Source organism: Haliotis asinina, chromosome 15 (assembly GCF_037392515.1).
Source record: "Haliotis asinina isolate JCU_RB_2024 chromosome 15, JCU_Hal_asi_v2, whole genome shotgun sequence".
NCBI lineage: Eukaryota > Metazoa > Mollusca > Gastropoda > Lepetellida > Haliotidae > Haliotis > Haliotis asinina.
The window spans coordinates 23,718,916-23,736,800 of NC_090294.1; the positions used below are offsets into that span (position 1 = coordinate 23,718,916).

Consider the following 17,885-nt stretch of genomic DNA (forward strand, 5'->3'; position numbering starts at 1 on the left):
ATCAACTTCTACTCAAGACGTGCACTACTGCACGACTGCTGATACGTTGTTTATTGTATGTGAGTATATAATCGTGCGTGAGAATCAGATACAAACTTAGGACAGAAGCTCAACTTCCGGGCCATATTGTTCAGATTCAAATGAACATGGATCGTTCCTTTCCCACAGCCAGTGAACACAGCACGTCATGGTTGGTTAGTGAAAGTAACAGTAAAATACCGTTGTGTCGAAGTAAAAGGGCCCTACTTAATTACTTTGAGTTATCACAGATTCGACACTACCGTAAATGCAGATTAGAGAAGAAAAAGTTAGCGATTTCTTACTGTCACAGCCTAAAGACGTGGTCACATTCTGTGGTGATGAACGTTGTTCTACTGGACCGTGGTCACTGACCTAGTAAACACTGGTTTTATCGGTGTCATGTTAATCTGGCATGCTACAGCCAACAGAAGGGTGCAGTAGGGTCAGTCAAGGTCTACAAGGAAGAACCCGGGTCAACCACGTTCAAACTACGGTAACAGTATTTTCTTGTCATTTAGCCCAACCGTCGTGATATTTTGAACATGTTGACTTTCTTGGGTCTAACCACAGAAAATCACGGGTTTGCTGAAGTTCACTGTCATAGCTACGATGATCTGTGTCGAACTACGCTTAAATCAATCGGACTAGGTTCAATTAAGGTCAACAACGTGCGTGTCCGTGGGATGTGAACGCCGCTTTTAGTTAGACACATCTATGTGATTTGCTCGGAGTGTCCACTCCCGGTGTTGCCACCGAGTTCGACATATCAAGATAAGATAGCAAGAGTGTATATCCCATACAGATTCATATACATTTCGGTCTTCTACTAATTCACAACCTTCTCCTAAACTCAATAGCAGCTATGAGCCGAAATGGTGCGGCACCGCCTGATACATGCCATTACTTGTGATCCCTTGAGTCATAACTCATTGTAAGCCTACAGCTGGCCTTGTGACTGACTGAACCTTTGATATTCCTGTAACAGTCAGGGTTGAAAAACATAATAAAACATGTAAATTAATCTCCGTTATGTGGGACGCACTTGTCGTGGCGTCTCGCGTACATTCATTGTCACGTTCCAGTGCTCCATGTTGAGGGTCCACGCTTATTTATTGTATCCTGAGGAATATTGCCATCCACACATTTTGCATCGGAATAAAAAATGAAACGAACATTTAAAAATTTTAATTTGGGGGTTGTTTTCTATTAGGTTGATTTAGTTGGTCGCTTTAAGGGGACCTAGTGAATGCTTTATTTACGAGATGCTTAGTCATTTTAATGAAATTACTTGTACGTGTAATTGAATATTTTGAGACACAAGTTATAGGGACCTTGTCCTGGTTGTGACAGTAACTGGTCCTCGTCAAGATCGATGGATTCAAACCATGATTCTTAGACACAGCCCATACCCGACCCTGTGTGCTAAATAGCCACTGGTCGGCTAGCCTGCGCAAAAACGTCGGGAATCTGATAAGCGGCGAATGTGCAACTTCGTTGAAATAATATTCTTATAAGAGGAAATACGTTATACTATGCAAAAGCAACAGCACGAATCCTTCTTATAAGCCATATCCTGACGTCACTTAAGGTTTAAACGTTCCATTAATCATTGTTTCGTGAACTGCGAGTGCCCAGTGTTAATGCACTGATACGCGATGTGAAAGTCCTTCAACATTTCAACTGTCGCTCTAATGCGCGTGTTAATAAAGTCACAACTTACGGTAATATAGTTTCATTTAGGAGTTTGTATAAACCACATTAATAATCACATTTGCAGACATTTTATAAAAGGTCAAACGCCAAAAATAGTATTTTCTCGGCAACCTATTCGTCCGTCCTCTACAGTAAGCTACTTTCGTCGTTGAGACATAGACTGGTTTGCCTGCCCTTGAGAGCCTGCGTACGTATCTTTATACATAGTAAATTTCCTTTAGTGAGAGTCACTTCACGGTGTAATATTCCAACACTGAAATAAATTCATTGTTTGTTTTCTTACACCAGTTCTAGTCTATTGAATGTATATTTAGGGTGAGGTATGCATGTCAAGTTGTAAGTTTGAATTTTCATGGGGGTAGCCAGTACGGGCGAAAGTCTTTCCAATCTATGTATATCTGAGGTACGGACACTGTATTCGATGAAAGAATTACAGTCTATATATTTTCAATATATGCTAGCGACGAAGTACTCTTGCAGAACACCATGGTTATTTGTAATGATCCTTATACCTTACAGTGAAGAGCTGCAAACATCACCACCTGCACTAGGGAACATGTTTTATGTGGATCACAACTTGTGTTGGTCTGTGTCACGGCGTGACTTCAGGCAAACCTTCAACACTTTACAGGTTTTGTGTACACAGCCTTTCTTCACTACCCGTACTTACATCACGTCCACTCTCTGGTGGACCGTATTTCCTAAAATAAACACTAAGTAAATCGAACACTCGCGACGGGTCTCGAATAAACGTTGGGGTCTCGAATAAACGCCACTGAAGACGTTGCTGTGGAGATGAACCGGCCTTTGTTTAATTTTACGAACGTTTGCAGGTACGTGTGACAACATCAGTAATTATCATATCCATAGAAAGATTTGTCGGTTTCCAATCATTTAAAAACCTCAACAAACTCTGTATATTTGCTATGCTCATCGGGTTAACGTTGAAAGGATCACTTCGTCGTCCGTGTTATACCATCTGTGATCATATATACATAGGACGGTGGGGTAGTCTCGTGAGTAATGTATACATTTGAGAAGAGACACTTTGAGGCCCTCGATGGATTTGGTTGGATTGTTAGTTTAACGCCGCACTAGGCATTATTCCAGCTATATGGCGGCGGTCTGTAAATAATGGAGTCTGAACCAAACAATCCTGAGCTCAACGGCATGAACATTGATCTACGCAATTGGGAACCGATGACATGTGTCAACCAAGTCAGTGAGCCTGACCATCCCATCCTGTTTGTCGCTTCTTACGACCAGCAGTTCTAACCGGGATCTTCACGGTTCCCTTAGACAGAAAACAAGCAGGTACGATCAAATACATGGTTCCTGTGAAGATCGTGCCGCTCAAGTACTGGCAATGAACATGGCACGGGTGATGTTTGTCTGGCAGAATTTAAGAGGGTATGCCAACCAGGAACCATTGCAGCTGACTGAAGTCACGACCGTATTCCTGACAACGCCCTGTGACTACCTGTAACGCGCCGGGCCTGGCGCAATTCCAAACTTATTAACGTATATATTTTAGCTCAAGTTATCGTTTAAGACGATGTAACATTTTGTGGTGGACAGTTTTTTTATGACGTACAACTTGTTCAGCTTGACCTGAGCTACTCTTCATATACATGACCTGGTAGGTCAGTTGGCACAAACGGCAGTTATTGTCATTACACAGGGATCACAGAATGTTTAACAGCGATCTTGTTTCGGCTGTTCTGACATGTTAACAATCAACTGTCAAAGGTACACCCCAATAATGGACCCACAAGCTGTGACATGGTCATGCAATGCATTAGTATTCCCTTGGATCACGTCAGGCTGAACAAGCTGTACTGTGGTTTGAGCGACTGAAAACGCGAATGTATTACATGTATCATGTACAATGTGTGAAGAATATTTCACACAAGTCCACCAAACTTCAGGGGTTCAAAAATCCCATCGCCAGACGCCCGTGACAAGTCAATTTTCATTTCGGGCGGTCAAATAATGGTATCTTTCTTGTCCGTGGCCTACTAGATACTTTCCACTTATGCTTTCAAACTGCAAATAATCTTGGATTTCATTGCATATCTGTAGCTCATAATGCAGCTTTCACATTTCGCAATAGTAATAAAGTAGAGCTATGGTTCTTTGAAATTTATCACTCTTGGATAAAAACGTCCACTAACACTAGCATCAAACATTGAGCAATGTGGGAAAATCAGGGCAAGTGGGAAATCAGTCAGGACAAGTTACTTTCTTGAAGTCACTTGCCCTGTAGCAAGTGGCTTTTAAGAAATGTTTTGAACCCCTGCAAACACAGACTAATTGTGGCCGATTGCTGACAACACAATGTGGGCTCCACACAGAGTGTCCTTGCAGGATCTTTGGCGTGACGAGGAAACGAGTTTTACGCCTTTTTTGGCAATATACCTGCATGATCACGGCGTGGGGTATCAGAAACGGGCTTCACAGATTGTGCTCATGTGGGGTATAGAACCCGGGTCTTCGGTGTGACGAGCGAACGCCTTGACCACTAGGCTACCCAACCGCCCCTATAACGATAGTGTGCAGCAATGCTATAGGAATTGCGGTAGTTAAGTCATCTGCCACAGGAACTGGTGAGAGTTTCCTTCACATACACACACAAACACACACACAAACACACACACACACACACACACACACACACACACACACAAACACACACACACAAACACACATACATACATACATACATACATACATACATACATACATACATACATACATACATACATACATACATACATACATACATACATACATACATACATACATACATACATACATACATACATACACACATGACCCGTGAAGGTCCCGGGGTAGAATAGGCCTTCAGCAACCCATGCTTGCCATAAAAGGTGACTATGCTTGTCGTAAGAGGCGACTAACGGGATCGGGTGGTTAGACTAGCTGACTTGGTTGACACATGTCATCGGTTCCCCATTGCGCAAATCGATGCTCATGTTGTTGACCACTGGATTGTCTGATCCAGACTTGATTATTTACAGACCGTCGCCATATAGCTGGAATATTGCTAAGTGCGACGTAAAACTAAACTCACTCACTCACTCACTCACTCACATACATACATACATACATACATACATACATACATACATACATACATACATACATACATACATACATACATACATACATACATACATACATACATCGAGTTTTAAGGTACCGTATCTTTCTTCAGGCATAGTACTGAGAATGATATAGGACAGACTAGTTTACAAAACCATATGCTCTTGTGTCTGTAACACAGACCAAACGACCACATATGATGATCTTCGTACTTAACCTAGACTTATGCCGAATCCAAAACAAAATATTAGCTTGTACTTAAACTGTTATTACTCAAGATCGTATTACACCTGTGTAAAACGAATGTATGTTCAAAGCTACAGTGCCTACTGTGAAACCTAAGACTGCGTTATCCCGTCTTTCCTGTCGTCGACCTGTGAAGATCTGGAGTAGAATTGGTCTTAAGCAGCCCATGCGTGTCGCATTCTGCGACTAACAGGATCGGGTGGTCAGGCTCTCTGACTTGGTTGAGACACGTTATCGTATTCCAGATGAGTAGATCGCTGCTTATAATGTTGATCACTGGATTGCCTGGTTAAGATTCGATTACTTACAGCCCGACGCAATACAGGAGGAATATTGTGCGGTGTTAAACTACAAGCCAGACCTTCTTGCTGACGGTATGCTAACTTCCTTGTTGCAACAGCTATCAGATCAGCATTGTGCACTTTTTTATCTACACAATTCAAAATCGGGTAAATAACAGTTTGTAAAAGTGGGTCATCCCGGTCAGTATACGGTTGAATGGATACCCGTTGTCGATATCTACCCTAGATATAAACAGATGCACGAAGGGTAGGGCTCGATATTCCTTCTCGTAATACATGTCAGCGAGCGCCACAATCTTCCTCGATGGATTCTCGATCAGGGCCCGTAATGTGACTCACTAACTCAATCACCCGGCCCACTCTCTCACTCAGCAACATATTTCATTGACTCCTCCCCTTTTATCGTCACTTTGGTTACCAGGGTAACCTGATTAAAGTGTTTTATTGTCACGATGACGATCCGGGTTCGATTTCCATAGTGGTAACTTCCTTCTTGGTCCATCCCTCCGTGAGATCGATGCAAACATGCACAACCTCATATTTCAAACCCGATTTACAAAGACAGATCAAAGGACTGTCTGACAGTTATACAGTTTAAACACGTCACTATGTACACGTGCAAACAGAGTTCCTTATAATAATTTAAAACCAGGTATGTTTTGAGTTCCGACTTGAATGTGGCAATACTCTCAGAAACTTTCAACAGCACGGAGATCGCGTGGCATCGTCTATTGAGCGCATTGATCATTTCCTCAGTTGTCTAGGACGTCGTGTGTCTCATCCACATCTGCAGGCAGAGTTGCCCCAACACCCCCTACAACGTGGATGGTTGTTCATGCTGTCAACCACATCCTTGGTTGTCTAGGACGTCGTGTGTCTCATCAACAGCTGCATGCAGAGTTGCCCCACCATACCCTGCAACGTGGCTGGTTGTTCATGATGTCGACCGCACCCTAAATTATCCAGGAAATGATGTGTTATCTGTAACTGTGCCATCATACCAGGTAGAAGTGGCTGGTTGTTCATGCTGTCGACCACACTCACGATTATCAAACAAAGTCGCCCACAGCAGCAGATGTAGCTGGTTCATGTCACCCTGTTTTGTTATCACTCGTTACGAGCACTCTTTACGACAGCAGACTTCATGTTCAGGCCATGCACAACTGTCCAGTTTTGACCATAACACAAAAAAAGACGAATTTGGGACACTCTTCCAATACAACCTGTAGACTCTACTACACTTGCCTAGCAACGAAACCTCGTTAATACGAACTCGGGTGGGAATCGTCGACATATCGTGTGTGTCACTACCTCTGAATTACTATTCCCCCTACTTACAAGACCTTCCTGTGATGCTAAAGACCTAAATGAAGCAAGTCATTTCCTAAGATTCTGAATCTTCCAACTCGCTGGGACTCCTTTATATTATGTATATCTTCAGGGAATGCACGTTAGTATAAACATCGAGTGAGTGTAGTTTTACGAGGCACTTAGTACTATTCCAAATATTTGGCGGTAGTCTGTAAATTATCGAGTCTGGATCAGACAATCCCGTGATTAACAGCATGAACATCGATCTGCGCAATTGGGAACCAATGGCATGTGTCAACCAAGTCAGCGAGCCTGACCACTAGATCCCACTAGTCGTCTCTTACGGCAAGCATGGGTTACTGAAGGCCAATATTCTAAGCCGGACCTTCAGGGTTAACAGACATCGATATGTCTTTATGACACCATAGTGGCGTTGACATTTAGAACTTTACGAATCTTTCATTATGTCCAGCAGTGGATTATCTACATTCGACATTCAAAGCTTTCAAAACTTTGTTAATGTAGTGTTTAACAATGTTCCAGTTGAAAATTAATTTGAAGTTCTGTAATCGTTCTTTTTTTAAATATACACCACAGGTGACGAGTTTTCGACTAAGTGAAATTGAAAACACAGTGTTTAATTCGAGCCCTAAAGTCATACCACACAGTCTTGTGACTGTCACGTACAACAAACGCTAACTCTTCGTTGCGTTATTTCTGCCCATGAGTATACCACTTCACATTCAACCGCCACAACATTCATTGTCTGTAACGGATCCCACACTCGACCGAGCAAGAGATCGGCCTACCAGCTACATAGCCAGAATGTGTGTCAGCCTAGGATGATCTAATGGTATCCGAAAGCATACGCACTGTGTTCTACACAGCTGCACTGCACCGTGTTAAATGAACATGCTTGTGTATGTCATGCCTGTCAGGCAACCTTTCCCTGTTATCTCTGGTATTAAACTATGTCTACTGTGGGGTTGTTTTCGAAGCGGACCCGCTAACTATGCTTATGGTATATTTATATCTGTGCAAACAAATGGTCTCGCGTATCTGGATCGACTGGCGCAAACCGACATCGGTGAGTGGTGATTGTGGCATTGTGTACCTGTGAACGTCGACTTACGTTATATTTTATCAACCTTGGAGAACGAACTGATCTCATGCACACACTCCCGAAGGGTAAACGTCACCAGTATTTTAGACAGCCGGTTGATGTTATCGGCCTTTGAGAACTAACTTCATACACACACACTTACCGAGTGAACGTCGTTAGTATATTAGACAGCCACTCAATGTTACCGAGCTGATAGAAACGGCCCTAGCAGGTCGTCTTATATCCACACTAGCAAGCAGTATTGTCATCATATAGGAATTACTGACTCATACATTCTGTAGCTTCACGATTCTTATAACTTAGTTTAAGCACACCTGTTCGTCACTATACACGAGACAGCTTGTGTTGTGATTCACACATAGCATAATCGATGGACAAAATCGAAGCGTGTTCATTTCAACAGTGATATATGTGTAACATTTACAGGTACGACTATATCCCAAACCCATTATCCCTCCCGAAGACGAGCTAACACGGTGACCTAAAAAACTACAATGAACAAACAACGACTTACCTTCAGTACATGTCCCGTCCAATCTTGTAGCAGTATGTATAAAATATGACGTGATATGTTTATCAGTCAACTGCTAGTCTGAAATACCCTGTAGCTGTTGTCAAAAACACATACCCGGTCTCTGCATTTCTCTTCCGGGTTGTCATTTTAACAACAGCTCATGCTCGTCACGTGGTTGGATCCAGAAAGGTGTGTATTTATTCCGCTCGGTGTAGGATTTTGTCTCAGAATGGTATTAAACTGGTTTAGCAAGTTGCATCAGGCTTCTAACGTGTTGAGGTAAATCCAAGTTCCGTTCGTATGTATTGATCCTTGCTGGGCAACTGCAGGCGTGAGACGAACGCGGCCGTCATGCCTGAATCCACAGACCGGTATGCTGAGATAAAGACATTCCAATCTCTCGCGCTTTAACAAATCCCTGTACCCCACTTAAAGATACACCAAGTCCCTCTGTGTGTGTCTGCGTATGCGTCCGGGGGTGCTTGTGAGTGTGATAAATATGATTTCTGTTCACTTAAATAACTATAAATCGTATAATATGTGTTCGAATCTTTAATGTCATGCAAATCATGTATCAACATATTTCTGTGCATGTATTTGTTTCAACGTATGTGAGTGTGTGTGTGTGTGTGTGTGTGTGCGTGTGTGTGTCTGTGTGTGTGCGCGCGCGCGTGTTTTGTAATAAATACCATTTTTATTCATTTATATACATATGCATGCAAGTCGTATGTTTTGCGGGGGCTCTGTAGTACTCCAGTGGTATAAGTGCTGGTTCGTCACGCCGAAGGCCCGGGAGGGGGTGTTGTGTAAGAAGTAATTCTGAGGCTTTGTTTTTCTTTTTCAGTTTTTTAAAAACACAGTTATCCTCTTAACTGAATCGTCTTAGGGATTACTTGAAAAAATCAACAGTTATGAAGTCGTAACATCGCACAGTTTTGGGCGTTTTTTAAAAAGAAAATAGAAGAAAAATCAGCGGTATTCGTATTAAATGCCAGAATGGGTTTGGGCGTTGTTTTAAGTGTTTTGAGGATAAAAACGTCAGTGTTTGTCGACTTCTTCAGTTTAACTGTTGTGAAAACATGACGAAGAGAAACTTTGTTTGTTTATTTATTCAAATATGTGTCTCGCATGTGGCTTTGTCACGTCGGGAACGCTGACTTGAGTCATGGAGCGAGGACACGTACGCTCCAGAACGCCGCGTTTTTTCCTGACTCGTTCCCACGTTTCTGAAAACATTTTCTATGCCAGTTATTCTATCGGATTACATAAGCGCGAAAATTACCTTTATAAATTCAAAGAACGTGCGCTGTAAACAAAGAACGGGAAATGCTTTTAATAATGGTGTTTGACCATACTTCTTTGTTGAGATTTTCTCGTGGGTGAATAGACCTGGTTTTCGTCAGGTCAGTGTTCTACCAGTGTCACCACGAACACATGGAGATCGAGGCTAAAAAATGAAAAAAAATATATATCTCAAATAATCCATGCTTGTCGTAAGAGACGACTAACGGCATCGAGTGGGCAGGGTCGCCTTCGTTGTCACCTGTGGTCGTATCACTGCTGTGCAGATCCGTGCTCATGCTGTTGATCACTTGATTATCGGTAATAAAACATTTTCGATCCGTGCACTTTCTTTTGTCAGCAAAGTATTTTCCCCTGTATCAACAAGGTTTGTAAGTGGGGTAATTTTGTTTCCATTCAGTGAATTTCCATGCATCGAAACATCAGTTTATAAATACTTACTTCCGTACGTGTTAAATGACAGTAGTGACCGAAATGTGCACAAACGTTTGACCGGGATAAATATTTTTAACCGTTTGAAAGGAATAATAACAATGATAATTTTGAATGAATAATTCGTCCTTTCCATGTACAAGGTAAATACTCAACGCACAAACAAACAAACAATCTGACTATTATTACAGTGTCTAACCAAAGCAGCTCTCGAAGGTTAATAGTCGCATAGCCTATCCCATCGGGCACCCATGTTCTGCTAGGTGAACAGTGGTACGTTTGAACAAAGTCACATTAGGTGAGACCACATGTGTCACATATGTGTATTCGTGAGACCGGACTTACGAAGGGATATCAGTACGTTTTGAGCCTTGCATAGAAAAACACAAAATATTGGTATGAACCACATTTATTTTTCAACATAGCCCCTTTGTGAGTCTACCATGCTTAAATTTATTGACCCATCGTTTGATGGTAGCAGATGAAGGGGAAGACTTCCCATAAACTTCTTCAATGTTCTTCGCCGACTTTCCTTCAAGAACTAAAAACTTAATTACTGCTCTATACACAATTTTATTCATTTTCACTGCCGTGAGGGGGGTCTCTTTCTGTCAATGTGAGCCGTTCAATAACTTCTGAGAGTAGGATACCAAAACTTATATATCACATCAGCTACACCCCAAGGTTTAATGTCGTACCATAGGCTGTGACACCTGGGTATGAAAAATGTTCAAGGCTCAAAACGTATTGACATCCCCTCGTATTAAGTCCTAGAAACTCCCAATCTCTCTATTTACTATAATTTTAATAGTTGCAAGCTAAAGGGAAGCCTAGACTTGCTTAATTTAGGGTTTTAGCAGTGCAGAGAGGGCTTGGCGCAAAACGTTGCTGAACTTCAATACAAAAGTACATCGTTAATGAATGGAAACTGCATCAGCTTGTTTCGCCCTCCCGACGTGCCCCACGAGGGTAGATCAGCATTACTGTCACTCCTCGCTTAAATACATTAATTTTTATAAACGTTTCTTCACGCTGAAGGTGTGGTTATTTTAAGTTTTTAGAACTCCAAATTATGTTATGTCTCAACAAGTGTACTGTTATTATTATTATACTCCCTTCTGTGTATATACTCAGTAATTCTGTTTTGTATCCGACCTGATGTTTGGTAAAAGAGGCGCAAAACTATTCTCACTGGTTTGTGTTTTGTTTGTTGTTTTTTGTTGTTGCTAAAATCACACTCATGAAAATCATGAAAAGTTTGACACATATGGGCATGGAGACACCAAGCTTTGAAACTTGTCTTATGGCGTCATCGGAAACGTCATCGGTGGCACGGAACGTTGTTCGTGTCTTCAGTCACCTGTTTTCGTTAGTGAAGACTCACAGTCCAGCTGGACGAAGCTGAAATATTACCGTTTGTGGCAATACCGAATTACGCTGGCTTAGTACTAACAATGAACATGTTATTGACTCAGGAAATGCCCTCGTCATCTAAACCTCGAATATAAATCTGATGGCAACCACACATGGAAATTGAAGACCTAATATTGTTCTCGTTATATGGATTAGAAAATCCCCGTTCGCCTGTTTGGGAATAGAGAATGTCTGCCGAATTGTTAGTAGTGCGTACGAAGAGAATATGACACTTCGTCTTATAACGGAGTATCGAGGTATCAATATTACGGTGGGGGACACCAAACATAGGCTGCACATTGTACCCATTATACTTCGGCATGACGAGAGGACGCCTTAACCACTAGGCTTCTCAAGCGCCTCTCCAGAAGGTTTTAATGGTAACATTAAATTGCTTATAGAGTACGAGCCCGCAAATTCTGGAAATGTGAGTGCATGGGCTTGCATTAACCCGACTCATTGAATCATGCAAATGATATTAAAAGCCTACATTGAGTTACACCAAAATACATAACCCTCAAAAAGGAAACATACAACCCTTCCTTCTCCAAACTTTCGGACTTTAACACAACCAAGGCCCGTCGCCGTTAACACCATGACGTCACTCCATAGATATAGGGGCGGGGTAGCTTAGTGGTTAAAGCGTTTGCTCGTCATGCCGGGTTTGCATTCCCCCATGGGTGCAATGTCTGAAGCCCATGTCTAGTGTCCTCTGCCATGATATTGCTGGAATATTGCTAAAAGCGGCGTAAAACTAACCCCTTTCACCCATTCCCATACGAAGATGATGCTGTCAGAGTGACTCAACCCGTATGTCTCACGGTGTCTGAACTACATTATTTCCCCTTCCGCCCAATCTTTACTTGTTCCTGCCAACTGTATATTTCTACAGGCTGTTCTTTAGTCTGAGACCTGTCTCACGAGGTGGTGAGTTTACCGACAGGGCAAGGTCATTGATATCGTGATTATGACTCCCCAATTGCATTCTGCAGCGCAAACTCCTTAAACTATATACATGTATCAAAATTTTTCTCAGGTCTGGAATCTTCCAGTTCACTGAGACCCCTTTTAAGTTTTAGTGGAGTTATTCATTTCTATCACATTCATTATTTTTTTGGGAGTCTTTAGCCTTATGTCTGTCGCAGGAGTTGGTGCGACTGATCGACAGTTTAGGTCACTGATTTTGCTATTAAGGGTCATCCTACCCCGACTGCGTGGAACGGTTCTCTCATGCCAAGCGCTGGTATGTCTGGTCGAGACTTGGCTGTCTACATTCCTTCGTCATACAGGCGACACAGTGGGTGTGGTGTTCATCAGTAAGTACAAATAAATCACATAAAAGGTAAATAATAAGCCACGCATGCACTGGAGTTCTTTAAAGCTTCCTGTAGCGACGCTGACATCTTGCTAGGTGAATCAGTGAGGAAAAAGTCCCGCTTTTAGAAATATATCACAGCAGGACGCCAGAAATGGCCTTGACACATTGTACCCATGCGGGGCACGTAAAAAGGAAATCCACGTTTGATTGGTTATTGATTAGTGATGTATTCGATATAGGTACAGCAGTCGATAGTACTATGATCGATGTTTCATGTCAGTGAATAATTCTCAGCACACGCTGACACTGCTCTGAAGACATGCGTTAGAATTATTCTACAGCAACCCATGCTTGAGGCGACTAACGGGATCGAGTGGATAGGCCCGCTGACTTGGGTGAGTGAGTGAGTGAGTTTAGTTTTACGCCGCACTCAGCAATATTCCAGCTGTATGGTGGTTGTCTGTAAATAATCGATTCTGGATCAGACAATCCAGTGATCAACAACATGAGCATCGATCTGTACAATTGAGAACCGATGACATGGGTCAACCAAGTCAGCGAGCCTGACCACCCAATCCCGTTAGTCGCCTCTTACGACAAGTATAGTCGCCTTTAATGGCAAGCATGGGTTGCTGAAGACCTATTCTAACCCGGGCCCTTCACGGGTCGCTGACTTGGTTGATCCACATGTCATTGTAGATTGCCAGTTTCCTAGAAAGCTGATCATGCTGTTGATCACTGGATTGGTGTCCAAATTCGATTCTTTTCATATTTCTTGACATCATGTCCGCAAACCTTACTGGCCCATTTGTTTTGTTTGATTTGTGGATATGGTTTGGACTGCACACGTCACCAGGGATAATGGATAAACCGTTCGCCCGAGAGAGAGAGAGAGAGAGAGAGAGAAAGAGAGAGAGAGAGAGAGAGAGAGAGAGAGAGAGATCTTTACGGATGGAATTTGGTTCATTCTCTTCAAAAGCGATGTCAGAGTTTGAGATTTCAGAATAAGAGGCAAATGCAAAGCCACCCTTACGATGAATTTTCAGTTAAATTATTGGGAAATGATTTCCTTTCGTAAAACAATTATCGGAAATTTCACATACACCCTTTTTGGTCCAGTAGTTTGAGCGTGTGTTGTGCATTTCGCGATATTCGACGAGGAAGTATCCGCCGGCTTTCATGTCTGTAAATATAGACTGACTGAGGAAATCCTTGACCTATGAGTTTCACCAGACCAGGAAGTTCGTCACTGTATACTATTCGGTAAAACTTGGACAATACTGAAATAGCACCCCGCTTTAAAACATGACTTGACTACCGTCCAGCCTCTGGTGTATCTAAATGATGCTTTATTTTGTCACAGGCTGAAGTCATTCTTATCCGTAGACGTAATTTCTACATCACATAATTCATTGTTAGTTTCAGTCCATTGTCATCCACTTTAATCCGTTGTTATGTACATTGTAATCTAATTCATTGCTATGTGATCTAATTCGTCGATATGTAATCTAAATCATTATCTTCATGTGTGTATATTAAATGTTAAGTTATATTATTCAGTGTTCATAAAGTACTGATTTAAGATGGTGTAAGTTCAAGTTTGAATTTGGGTGTGGAATCACTAGTTTGCTCATGACGTCATGAGACATCCGAAACTATTGTTACAAACGTTTGTTTGTCTCCTACCGTTCATTGTTACAACTGCTTAAAGTTATATCGTGTAGTACGTAGTTACTACTGTTTGCTGTCATATTCTGTTATTGCACGATGCCATTAGGGAAGTGGTCAAAAGCAACATATGTTATATTTGGGATTTAGGGTTAGGGTTAGGGTTAACCCTAACCCTAACCCTAACCCTGATGGGACTCAACCATAAAAGTACTAGATTAGAATTTGTACTTTACTGAGGAAGTGAAATCCCAAATGTGACATATGCTGTCATATTCTGTCGTTCATTGTTACTATTTGTTGCTACCTTCTATTGTTTTTGTTACTGCTGTTTGTTGCTATATTTCCTTGTTCAGGTGCCGCTGTTACAGCTCATTGGCTCCCTCCCACTGCAAGGAGGGTGGGTTCTGCTGTTGGCAGTTACATAGACAGATTCTTTCATACAAATGCATAAAATCGGTGATTTACAGTTTGTTTGTTTTTTTATCACTTTATTTCTTTTTGATCTGGGTACGGCAATGGTAAGTCAGCGTATCTGTGTATACTCCATTAGAAACAAACCAAATTACGAAAATATTATTGTGTAAATAGATTATGGCAAGTCGACCAGAATGCCACAAATGAGTCATATTTGCACTGGGAGTATGCTTTAAATTTATGCAATTGGTAATTGTAATTCAGTATTGGTTTCAAACCAGTGAGAGAAGGTACAATGTTTGCTACCTTTCTAGAATATATGTATTCTTTAGTTAATATGAATTTGAAATTTAGCACGTCATTTCTTCACTCTTTGAGTCCGAGAATTATGGTTTCATTGTTTAATTTCAACTGAGTGTCTGTTTCATTCTCAGTCCATTCTAGTAGATCTTGCCACAACTTTTGACATGTTTGCATTCATATGATAAATGAACGATCGGTTCTACTTCAGCGTCACAAAAAGTACAAAGTGGTGATTCTATTAGTTTGTATTTACATAAATCTTTATTAGTTGTAAGAATCCTATGTAAAATACGGTATTGAAGCCACCTGTGTCTACGAAGCTCGAAATGGTATAAAATTGTATGTTTTCCATAGACAAGGGGTGATATCTATGTTCAGCTCTTTTTCCCACTTGCCTTGATAAACCGTTTTTGTGGGTTTTTTTGCTTTTTTTGTTTTTTGTTTTATTTATTTATTTTTTGTTTTGTTTTTGTTTATAGTATCTTTATGAAGAAGCCTGTTGTAAAATATGCTACATCCTGTCTTACCTTTGAATAGTATTTCCAAATTAGGGGGAATAAAAGGTAAGTCTTTTTGAATATTAAACAGGAACGAACTCTGTTTCGAGTATGATTTCAGTGAGGATAGTAACCCTGTATATTGGAAATTTGTTTTAGCCCCATACATTTCTACGAATTCTTTATAAGAAGGAAATGTATTGTGACGTCTTAAGAAATTATTTACAAATTTTACGTTTGATTTTAGGTAGTGATCATATACTACATGTACTGTTTTTCCCCTATTTGATATCTTGCCATTTGCCCATATATATTGTCTGAAAAGGTCATTTTCATATTTACTTTGTTCTTGTAATTCAGACCAGGCTTGTAATACATCTTTCCAGAGTGGGCTGATGAGTTTTAGAACGTAGTGTGTCTTCAGATACAAATGTCCCAATTTCTATAGGGTTTAGTTTACTCACTGGTTGTGACGTATATAAAAGATTGTTTAATTTTGTGTCATTTATGAATAATTTTCTTATCCATAATCTTTTCTAGGACTTAATTGTTTCAAGTATTTACAATGTTAGATTGTCTGACAAAACATCCACTTGCAAAGTTTCAGATCGATTGGATCATTTGATGAAGAGATATTTACAAAAAAAACGGGTCTACGTGCATTTCATGGCAAACTATAGAGACTGTTGATCATTTCTACTACTGTTCGTTGTTATACTCTGTTGACCATTGATACTACTGTTTGTTGCTATATCCCGGTGTTCATTGTTACTATTTGTTGCTATCTTCTATTGTTCGAAAAATTCTTTGTTGTCCTCTTGTTCATTGTTACTACTGTTTGTGGCTATATTCCACTGTTCATTGTTTATTGTTACTACTGTTTGTTGCTATATTCCACTGTTCATTGTTTATTGTTACTACTGTTTGTTGCTATATTCTGTTATTCATTGTTACTGTTTGTAGCCATCTTCTATCGTTCTTTGTTACTGTTTGTTGTCATCTTTTTCATTGTTACCACTGTTTGCTGCTATATTTTGTTGTTCATTGTTACTACTGTTTTTTGCTTTATTTTGCTGTTCATTGTTACTGCTGTTTGCTGCAATATTCTGTTGTTCGTTGTTACTATTGTTTGTCGCTATGTTCCGTTGTTCATTGTTACAACTGTTTGTTGCTATATTCTGTTGCTCATTGTTACTAATGTTTGTTGCCATATTCTGTTATTCATTGTTGCTGCTGTTTGTTACTTCCATTGTTCACTGTTCCTACTGTTTGTTGCTACATTGTTGCTCATTGTTACTACTGTTTGATGCTATATTGTTATTCATTGTTACTACTGTTTGCTGCCATATCCTGTTGATCATTGTTACCACTGTTTGATGTATATATTCTGCTGATCATTGTTACCACTGTTTGATGCCATATTCTGTTGATCATTGTTACCACTGTTTGATGTATATATTCTGCTGATCATTGTTACCACTGTTTGATGCCATATTCTGTTGATCATTGTTACCACTGTTTGATGTATATATTCTGCTGATCATTGTTACCACTGTTTGCTGCCATATTCTGCTGATCATTGTTACCACTGTTTGATGTATATATTCTGCTGATCATTGTTACCACTGTTTGCTGCCATATTCTGCTGATCATTGTTACCACTGTTTGATGTATATATTCTGCTGATCATTGTTACCACTGTTTGATGCCATATTCTGTTGATCATTGTTACTACAGTTTGATGTTATATTCTGCTGATCATTGTTACCACTGTTTGATGCCATATTCTGCTGATCATTGTTACCACTGTTTGATGTTATATTCTGCTGATCATTGTTACTACTGTTTGTTTCTATATTCTGCTGTTCATAGTTACAAGTGTTGGTTGCTATATTCTGTTGTTCATTACTACTGTTTGTTGCTATCTTATGTTGTTCATAGTTACTGTCTACTGCCATCTCCTGTCCTTGATTGTGACTACTGTCATTCATTGTTACAACTGTTATGTGTTGTGCTATTTTAGTAATATCACAAGCTGTCAGACTGACATGTTGTCAAACGCGAGTTGGTAAGTTTGAACATCCCAACAACTCACACCAACACCAATTTCAGAATTGCCAAACTGTTGTCAAGAAATAGGATCGGTTTCTATTCTCGCCAACTTTCCCATGAAACTTTC

The 17,885-nt window shown here is 40.5% G+C and overlaps 1 protein-coding gene across 1 annotated transcript in view; it reads right to left on the bottom strand.

The window, feature by feature from the left end:
- The window catches only part of LOC137266314 (uncharacterized), a 50,156-nt gene extending 41,425 nt beyond the window's left edge, over positions 1–8,731 (bottom strand). The window contains exon 1 of the mRNA XM_067801799.1: positions 8,357–8,731. The gene's annotated coding sequence lies outside the window, so the exon portion shown is untranslated. The remainder of the gene's footprint in view (positions 1–8,356) is intronic.
- Between the last annotated feature and the right edge of the window lie 9,154 nt (positions 8,732–17,885).